Source organism: Octodon degus, unplaced genomic scaffold (assembly GCF_000260255.1).
Source record: "Octodon degus isolate 3935 unplaced genomic scaffold, OctDeg1.0 scaffold00033, whole genome shotgun sequence".
NCBI lineage: Eukaryota > Metazoa > Chordata > Mammalia > Rodentia > Octodontidae > Octodon > Octodon degus.
This window is the reverse complement of record NW_004524609.1, coordinates 6,091,871-6,102,278: the sequence shown is the minus strand read 5'-3', so window position 1 is coordinate 6,102,278 and position 10,408 is coordinate 6,091,871. Positions and strand designations below refer to the sequence as shown.

At 42.9% G+C, this 10,408-nt stretch overlaps 1 protein-coding gene across 2 annotated transcripts in view; it reads right to left on the bottom strand.

Moving 5' to 3' along the window:
• The window catches only part of Cep112 (centrosomal protein 112), a 722,997-nt gene that overhangs the window by 662,331 nt on the left and 50,258 nt on the right, over positions 1 to 10,408 (bottom strand). The window contains exon 1 of one of the 2 annotated variants that reach the window (XM_023714104.1): positions 5,374 to 5,441. The exons of the other annotated variant lie outside the window; for it this stretch is intronic. The gene's annotated coding sequence lies outside the window, so the exon portion shown is untranslated. Of the gene's footprint in view, positions 1 to 5,373; positions 5,442 to 10,408 lie in introns of those variants that run through there. 2 annotated transcript variants of the gene reach the window in all.

Genomic DNA, 10,408 nt, shown 5'->3' with positions numbered 1-10,408 from the left:
TTTGTATCTGTGTATTCAAAATGGTTAGGATAGATATATAGTTATATTCTCTTAATGAATAGAGGGATTTGTTCTAACAGTGTTTGTAAACAGGATATCAAGTCCACATCTTGTACAGCAAATAACCACTAGGAAGAGAGTATGCAATATGTTAATTATTGAAACTGTCCTACCAATTTGGTTTGCAACTGTCTCATTGCTATTTGTTTCTCAATAAAATTATGGGAAAAAAAGAAAATATTTGGTGTCATAATTACTTTCTTGTAGCTTAAAATACTCAACACCCACAAGGTAAAGTAGGAAAAGTTTATATTAGCCTCCAGTTTGTAGAGATTTCAGTCCTTAGATAGCTGGGTCCAAGGCAGGGTGGCATGGTAACAGGCATGACAGAGGATGCTTGCTCATGGCGCCGCTGGCAGCGAGCACCAAGCCTTCCTTCTTTCTCTTCTTACTCCATCAAGGCCACAAGCCTATTCACTGATGTCACTCCCAGACTGGGCGGGTCTTCTGTCTTCAGTAAATCCATCAACCACACTCAGAATGATACTAAACCAATCAGTGGACTAATCAATCCAGTATCACACTCCTGATTCAGTCACTTCCCCAAAGCCCACCTATGAGCATATGAGACTTTAGGGGGATACCTAGAAATAAACTATAGCATTTGTTAATACTCCTATTACCAAACACACTCAAAATTACTTCTTAGAAAAGACATCATACCCTCCTTTGCTTCTGACAAAAAGCACCAACAATTCTGTCTGTCTGTCTGTCTGTCTCTCTCTCTCTCTCTCTCTCTCTCTCTCTCTCTCTGTGAACTATCTCCTAACACCTATCAATTATCAATGACCTTCTCCCTGTGTAAAATAATCTACAGCTACTCTTTTTTTCCCCATGCCAGCCCGCAATCAAGCCTTTCTTTCACCACTGTACTCTTACTCTCCACTTACAAACTTCAATCCAGATCTCACCCTTGTGAATTACCTTTCATCTCTGCTATGCTACCCAAAGTCTTCTTTCAGAGTTCATCAACAGTCCACTACCTACCAAACCCGAACGACTATCTTCAGTCAGCATCCCTGCTTGACATCTCAGCATTCCATGCTTCCTACAACTTACTGCTCCTAGAAACGCTTCTTACCTCCATAGCGCCATTCACTCCCAGATGCCCTGCTGCCTCACAGATCATTCCTACTTAGTCTCTTAATGGCTCTTGCTTCTCTGCCCAATATTAAATCAGAATTCTCCAGTGCTCTCTGATGAATCTACTTTTAACCTGACTTTTCACATTCTCCCTGGGCAACCACATTCAGTAGTACAACTTCCAATACTCTCCACATGCCATTTACCCTTTAATTTTACTTCTGACTCCACTCTCTCTGCAACTCTGGGTCCTACTTACAGTAGCCCCCTAGACCTATTCAGTAATATACTGCTTGTTCCTTAGTTTGGCATATTTCAAGGAAAATTTGCCATGATTTTCCCTAGATACCTATTCTATACTCTGCTTGAAAGCATGATCAACTATTCATCCCCCAGGCCAGAAATTTCAGTAATCTCATTCTCTAAACTCTCATTCTCTAAATTCTCTTTAAACTCAAGAAATACACCGAAAGGTCTCTAAATACACCAGCTTCTTGAACTCTTAATGCCACTATGTCAGATAAAGCCCTGCCAGCCAGGACTTGCACTACTGCAACAGCTTCACAACGTTCTCTCAATGGTTTTTTCTCCTCTAGAGACAAGAACTAAGCCTATCACTCATTAAAGAAAAAACAATCCCTCATGGGGGCTGGGGAGATAGCTCAGTAGAACAAGCGCTTCCCTGGCAAACACAAGGGCCTCAATTCAATCCCCAGTTCTGCACAAATAAATAAATAAGTATTTAAAAATGTCTTATGACTGCCTCCTACACCAATATGTTATCCAAACCCAAAGTCAGATGTGCAAATGTATTCGCATTAGGCCTGTTAACACACGTACTTTACCTGACTACATCAACCCGCTGGTGGCCATGTCACTCTGTCGCAATGAACCTCTCCTCTTTCCTCAAATACCCCAAGCCCTTCTCTGACCCCACTCCTGTCCTCTAGACCCTTCCCTCTGCCTGGACTCAAGTGAATGAAGCTCAAATGTCATTTCTCAGTGGGAGTGAGTCCAACTGACCCTTGACGCATTGTCACTCGTCAACTGCTCACTTCTATCTTGCAGCATTTATCATGCTGCTCTTTATACATACATGTAGTATTTACCTGTCTTCCACCTCTTCAGAGATACTCCTGGAAGGCATACTATGACTTACACACTTGAGTAGATACTCAACATATTATGTTGTACATAATAGAAGCAGAGGAACTGACTGCTAAATAAACATTAATATTCCACTTTTATAAGGTTGTTTTTTAATGCTTTCTTATAAAAAAAAAAGTAGGTCTTCCAAAATAGGAATACTATATGCCCCTAATTTCATTTCCCAACACTGGTCATCGTATCTTCTGTAATGCAGTAGAAAAAATACAATTTTAAAATAAAAAAAAATGGTTAAATTCATTTTTATTTAGTACTAGGGATGTAACTTAGTGCTTAAACACTTGTCTAGTACGTCCAAGGGCCTGAGTTTACTCCCCAGCACTACAAAATAAATATATGAATAAATAAATAAATTTGCTAATTAGTTGACTGGTTTGGGTGTGTGTGTGTGTGTGTGCATGCGTGCGTGCGTGTGTGTGTGTGTGTGTGGCTGGCTGGTTTTCTTTCACATTCATACAATCTATTCCAGCATTCCATCAGTTATGTTTTTGGCAAAAGAAGACAACCACTACAAACAATATGGTTGGATGGTAGATAATATGGCTGAAAAGCAGCTCTTCAAATGAGTAAGACACCCATCTTGAGCACAGCTGAGGCACAGATACACTTCCAAGCTTAACTAGGGTATCTTGCCCATAAAAGCAAACATTTGCCCAAGAGCATCATTAGTTACGGTCAAAGTATGCATGCATGTGAGGCAAGTGCTTTATCACTGAGCTACATCCTCAGCCTTTTTTACTTTTGAATTAAATTACTTCGTAATCACTAATTCTGAATAAATCCTTTGATACTGGCTGGAAATGTTAGTGGTTAATGTTAAAAGAAACTAAAACTAAACAGTTAAGTAACAGCAAAATCATGAAATTACACACAAAATTTAGACTAAAATACTGAAAGCGCTAGCTCTTAAATCCTTATCAGACTGACTAATCAGCCAAAAGTCAGTAATACCTCATGAAAAAGTACTTTATAGCATCACATGCCACGCCAGCCCCGCCCCCAGGCATGGGATGCAAGCCTGTAATCCCAGAACTGGCTGAAAACAGGAGTCTGACCTGTGCTGTGAGACCCTGTACCAAATACATTAAAAATTTAAGAAATAAATAAAAACTATTTTAAGACATAGAAAGGCAATGTGAATTTCTACAATTACATGCAATATTGGAGTACACACTTTTTTAAAAAAAACATGATAGGGGCCGGGAAGATAGCTCAGTAAGAATAAGCGCTTCCTTGGCAAGCGCAAGGGCCCGAGTTCAATCCCCGGTTCTGCAAAAACATTAAATAAATAAATAATTTAAAACATGATAAAGTCAGAATATTTAGGAAAAATTAGAAACCTGCTTCTCTTGCTCCCTATTCGTTTTCTAATAAAATAAGTGAGAAAGGCAACAGAAAACTTAAGGTAACATTTCGAGCCTTTGAGAAATGCCTGCAACACAAATTACACACAAATTATATCCAGTTAATCATAAAGTTTTATCACAATTGCAAATTTAAATTATTCATTCTTGAAAAGTAAAGTTACATCTTCGGCTTACAGTGTCTCCACCAGCAATAGAAAGTACAGTGTGGCCACTAATTATATGAATTATTCCAAAAGTAAAAAAGAAGTTTGTGATACAGCTCAGTGATATAGCACTTGCATTGCATGGGTAGAGCCCTAAATTCAATCCCTAGCATAGGAAAACACATATGTAAAAGAAGTAAAATGGGTGGCTCTTGTTTATATGCATAACCTATTCTTTCTTGGATCCTTTTTCTTTTTTTTTTTTTGGTGGGGGGACCAGGGATTGAACTCAGGCCCTTGAGCTTGCCAGGCAAGTGCTTATTCTACTGAGCCATCTCCCCGGCCTTGGATCCTGTCTTTTATTAAATTCCCTGGTATGGTCTTTTCTTTTTTAAAAAAACCTGTTTCTTTATGGACAGTTCTAAAATGGGCTAAAACCTTCTCACGGTGCTTTGCTACTGCAGGAGTCAGCAAACAGAAGCCAGCCAGCCACAAATACTAAAGGGCCTTGAAAACAAGTAGCCACACATCTAAGCAGAGAATACAAGTCATGCCCCTTGTCAAACACGAGAAGCATGTCCCTGAATATGATGTAAAAGTCCACTTTGTTCCATCAAATCGTATTTTAAATTTGTTGTGGGTCTGTAAAGAAAACCTGAAATATCGATAAATCCAAAAGGTAGAACAGGCACGTAATATCTGGCTTACACGCTTGGATGCTTTGACACAAGCCTTCTCTGAAAGTGCAGGACAGCTGTGCGCGAGGGGAAGGTGACCCAGTGTGTCCTGGGGCACGCCCTACCAGACAGGCACAACTTCCACCCCACTTTCCGGACTGGGAAGTGGCCACAGTGACTGCCCCAGGGTCGGCAGGGGGTCTGCAGCTGGACCTGAACAACGTGCTCCGATCAGCCTGGAGTCTGCCGGCTCTTCACTTGTCTTTTCGGTCTTACTTTCCCTCAGAATCAGTACTGACAAATAATAAAAAGCATCGCGCGATGATGAGAGTTTTCAAATCTACGGATGCTATTCTGAATACTTTTTTTTTTTTTTTTTAAAGAAACTAACTCAGAACCCTGCGCAGACGTCTCGCGACAGCCGGTGCAATCGGGTCCAGCCCTGGCTAAGACTTTCTCTGGGCCGGCAGCCTAACCCCCGCCGAGCAGGCGGGGCGTGGGAACTCCGGAGGCCCCGTCTGGGCGTCACCTCCCGGCCACTGTGGCCACCCGCAGGGGCGGCGGCCGGGGCTGGGCCCGCTGCTCTCCCACCCCGTCCAGGACACAGACTTCTGCGCGGACAGTCCCCCGAGGGGGCTTCAACTTGCCCCACGACGCGCCCAGCCTGCGCCCGCCGGCTCAGCTTCCACTCCGCGGGGCGCTGCGGGGCGCCCGGCCCCGGGACAGCAGGGGCGCGCGTCCCGCAGGCCGCAGAACGGCCCCGGGGCCTGCGTGTGCCGCCCCTCCCCGAACGAGGGCGATCGCCCCCCGCGCAAAATTCCACTCGAGAACCTGGGGGAGGGGCAGAAGGAGGTTAAACCAGACAAAAATGAGAACCTGGCGCCCCTATTCGCAACCTTCCGCTCTGCCGCCGACACCCCCGACGCCCCGCCGCCGCAGCCGCCGCCGCCGCCAAACCGTTTCAAATCCTTGCGGGCCGCTAGGTGGCCGCCGCCCAGCAGCCCGGGGGCGGGGACTACCCGGCTCTCAGGCCCCGCCCTCTGACGGAGGCGGCTGCGGAGTGCCGTTGCCGTGGCGACGCTACCGGTAGCTCCCACCCCAACCCCCACCTTCCAAGCGCTAGAAGAGATTTCCGCCCTCGCAGTTCCCGTGCTGAGGCGGTGGACTGCGCGCAGGGCCGTTGTCCGGGCAACGCTCGGGAAGCGGCTATCAAGGCCTTGCAAACTGGGGGCGGAGACTTCCGATCAACATTTCCCCGCCCCCGGCAGCCGCGTGCGCGCGTCGCCGTTGCCGTAGCGACGCCCTAGCTTAGAGCCCCTGCGTCGGTTGTGCTGAGTAGGAGAGCTGACCAACCCAGAAACCGCTCAGGTCGTAGCGCTCATAATTGGACGCTCTCCCTTCTGTCATCGTACTGAGAGAGTAGCTTGTCAGTAATTTAGGGGTCGTGGTGGAAAGAATAAATGAGTAATGGACAAAGAAAATGCGATTGCTGGAGAATGTTGGGCAGTCTGGTCGTTGCTTTAAAGGATAACCAATTGTATGTATGTACAATATAATGTTTTCAAACGTGTATACATTTTGAAATAGCTAATTCAACGTAGTTCACATATGCACTACCTCTTATCCTTTTAGTGGTAACATTAAAAAAAAAAAAAAACTACCACCTTAGGGATTTTCAAGAATAGGAAGATGTGTGCATCTTAGACAGGCATCACCGTTGGTGAACTCTATAAACGAATGAAAATTGATCTCATATCTCACAACGCAGAGGTAAAGAATGATACGTACAGTCTGGAAAAAGTGACTCCAAATTTTAAAGGTGCTGAAATAAAATATGCACACACCTGTAATCCCAGCTACCAGGGAGGCTGAGGCAGGAGGACTGCAAGTTCCCGCTTGCCTGGGCAACTCGGCGACACCCTGCGGGTCTTTTAAAAGGCAGGAGATGTAGCTCAGTGTTCCCTGGGTCCAGGCCCCATAGGGAGGAGGTCTTTGTGCTTCCCAATTGTGTAAATTCTGTGAAGAATCCTACATCAAGTCCATAAGGGACTTTTGCTAGGCCCAAGAGGTCGCACTCACTTCAAAGCAGTTTCCGTGTTTGCATTACAGCGTTATATTGTTGGTTTTCTTTCACATTTCTGGAAGCTCCGTCTATATTTTTAAATAGCAGGCCGTCAGCTGGGTGCGCCGGGGCAGTTCTGTAATGCTAGCATTCCTAGGCAGAGGCAGGAGAGTTGTAAATTCAACCCAGCCTGAGCTACGTAGTGAGGTCAAGACTAGCCTGAACTGCATAAGGAGAACTTGTCTCAAAAAAAAAAGAAATAGAAAGAAAGAAAGAAAGAAAGAAAGAAAGAAAGAAAGAAAGAAAGAAAGAAGAAAAATAGGCAGAAACAAAAATTGTAAAGCCACTTAAATGAAATTTACTTTACTACTGTTTTTCACCTAATTTCACAACAGGATTCCTTCTGCAGACTCTGTAATACACTCACTGTGATGCCAAACCTAACATTAAGCACAGCTTGAAGCATCTTTTCAATTTGTCATAAAGAAAACAGAAGATTCATTCATCTGTAACGAGCTACTCTCAAGCTTCCAGAAGGAAGTTCTCTTCTTTACAATGTACTCTTTCAAACCCATCTCACTAGAAGTAAACACCAACAGTTCTTCACTGTTTCCAAGGCAAATCATGCTACAGAAAAAGGGGGTACAGAATCCTTTTAAGACTCTTCATGTTAAAAGCATTTTTGAACTTGTTTTGTAACTAAGGAATTGTCTATAATTCCTATCCTTTGACTGGAAAAAAACCAAGAAAGCAAAACCCAAGTATGAAATTGTACAATGTGACTAATCAGTGAGGTACTTGCTTCTTGGTCAAAAGATTTTTAAAAACTCAGAGATGAACAACTTCAGAAGCACACCGTGATGACAACAGTTTATGGCAATGTGTTGTATTCCTGAAAATCCCCAACGTGGCAAGTCTTTTAGTGTTCTCACAGAATAGATAAGAAGGAGCACATATGTAACTAGGTTGAATTAGCCATTTCACGATGCATACACACTCCAAAACTTCGTGCTGTAAGCAGTAATATATATTGTCTGCTACCAGTTAAAAAATGAAGGTGCGCAACCAGATTGTGAAAGAACATGAGAAGAATGTCACAGATGGTGTCTAAGTAAACGTGGACAGAAAAATGGTAGATGAAAAGGGATAATCACAGGGAAAATGTAACAAGGTCAAGTTTATCTCAAAGGAAAAAAGAATGTTACTTCCTCAATATATTCAGGTCCCTCCAAAAAAACGCTATGGGGGAAATATTGATATAGACACGAAATTATAATTTTCATCATATTACCCCTTCTCTAAAACATTTTGGAAGGCGGTGAGCTAGCGCAGCGGTTCCCGCGCCAGGCTCTAAAACATTTTGGAGTCACAGTTTCAACAACTTCAATGTAAATTTATCTGGTAATTATAAAGATCATGAGAAATAAACACATTAAAAATTAAGTACAAGACACAAGAACATATGGTGATTTGGGATCACTGTGGTAGATTATCAATTATTTCCAGTCATCAGCTATAAAGAGATTAGCTATAAAGAAAAACAAAATTTTTCTTCCTCGACTGAAATTTTTGAATTGCACATTTTTGGACTATACAAATCTCATGCTAACATTTGAAAATAATGAGAAGTTTAATGAAGAAAATAAAAAGTATGTATAATACTGCCATTGAGAATGACCGCCTAGCCCAGGTTCGGTGACCGCCTAGCCCAGGTCCGATGAGTATGTGGGAGAGCTTCCAGCTAACATGCGCCAGTGGGACTGACTATGGGTCCCAGCCCAGGCACAGTGTGAGTGAGACCATCTTCCACCCCTTTCAGACACCCCCCACCCCTCTGCAGCACCTCCCCCACCCAACTATCTGAGTAGGAATTTCTGACATGTTCCGGGAACCCCCAGACCCATTCCTAGCCCAGACCCAGTGAGTGTGTGGGAAAGCTGCCTCTCCCCCACTACTCCACCTTGTCCCCTCCAGGCTCACCTCAGGCCTGGCTTACATGCCTGGGGTATAACCCTGCAGCTACAATCCCTGCAGAGAGTGTAGAGGATAGAACCACACAGCTACTCCAGGAGCAGAACATCTTGCCACAGGGGCAAAACAAGTACACCCTCAAGGGCAGCAGCAGGAAGGAGCTGAGCACAGCAGCCAGACCCACGCCAGGCACAGCTGGATAAATCCAAACTTTGTAGATCTGCACCTGAACTTCAGTACATGCTAAGGTTATAAATACAACGAAGATCTACAACAAAGGTCAGAAGACAGTGCTACACAAAATGACGAGAAGGAACAAAATGCAACCTCGGAACCCAAGCCCACACAGAAAAAGTGCAGAAGACACTAACACAGAATCACACAGCTGAAAGTAATAAATCAACGGCTTCTGAAATAAAGATACAGCTTCAGAAAGATATAGCGGAACTCAGATAGGAAACAAAAAAAATCCCTGAATTAACAACATCTGCACTAAAGAATCAAATGCAGAAACATATGGAGGAAACCCAGTGCCCACCCAGAACAAGTGCGGAGGACATTAGCTCAGCTCAAATGCATGAACTAATAGCGTCGATAGTAAATAAGCAACAGCAGAAGGATATAGAAGAAATCAGAGCGCAATTATTTTCTGAAATAAAAAAAGAACTCTCAGAACTCATAGCTGATGAAGTAAAGAAGCAACTACAGAAACATAGAGAGGAAACCCAATCTGAAAAAAACATTGCAGTAAAAGAATTTCTAACTGCTTCTAAAGAAGAAATTGATAAAAAAAAAAAAAATTAGAGGAGATTAGACAAATGACGGATTCCCTGAATGAGCAATACAGGAAAGAAATAGATCGCATGAAGCAGAGTCGAAGAGATATAGAGGAAATGAAACTCTCAATCACAAGCTTGCAAAACCGTTTAAGTGAATGTGAAGACAGTTTCAGATCTTGAAGATGTTAGTGCAGCTAGCGAAAAGGTAAGAAAGGATCTCTTAAAAACAACGAGGATGCAGAAAGAATAATCCATCACCTGCAAGATGATGCAAAGATGAACAATGTGAGACTGTTAGGCATCAATGACAAAGGAGTCAATACAAATGACATTAAAAAAATATGGGCAGAAGCAATAGCACAAAACTTCCCAAATATGAGGAAACAATCTGACATTCAGGTAGCCTAAGCATACAGAATGCCTAGGAACCTCAATGCAATGAAAAACACAACGAGACATATAATAGTCAACATCCCAGAAATACAGCACAAGAATAATATACTGAAAGCCACTAAAGAAAAGAGGTAGATCACATTCAAAGGAAAACCCATCAGAATTATGGCTGACTTCTCTTCACAAACCATGCAGGCAAAAAGAGAAGGGAGCAGAGTACTTCAGGTCCTCTATGAAAACAAATTCCAGCCCAGACTACTATACCCTGCAAAACTATCTTTCAACATTGATGGAGAACTGAAATACATTCATAACAAACAAGAGCTAAAGAATTTCGTGATGACAAAGCCAACACTACACAGGCTACTGAAAGATGTCCTAGAGAGGGAACAAAATGAACAGAACTCCACGAATGAGGTCAGAAGCAACCAACTAAATAGGATAAGCAATTAAACACAGGAGAAAAAGGAGTAAAACGATAACAGGTAAATAACATGGAAATCGTAAGTCAATACATCTCAATTCTAACCATCAATGAAAATGGACTCAATTCACCACTTAAGAGAAATAGACTGGCACAGTGGATTAGAAACAAAATCCAACAATATAGAAACACATTTAACTCATAAAGACATTCATAGGCTGAAAGTCAAAGGATGGAACACAATACTACATGCCCCAGCACCTGAGAAAAAAAGCAGGGGTA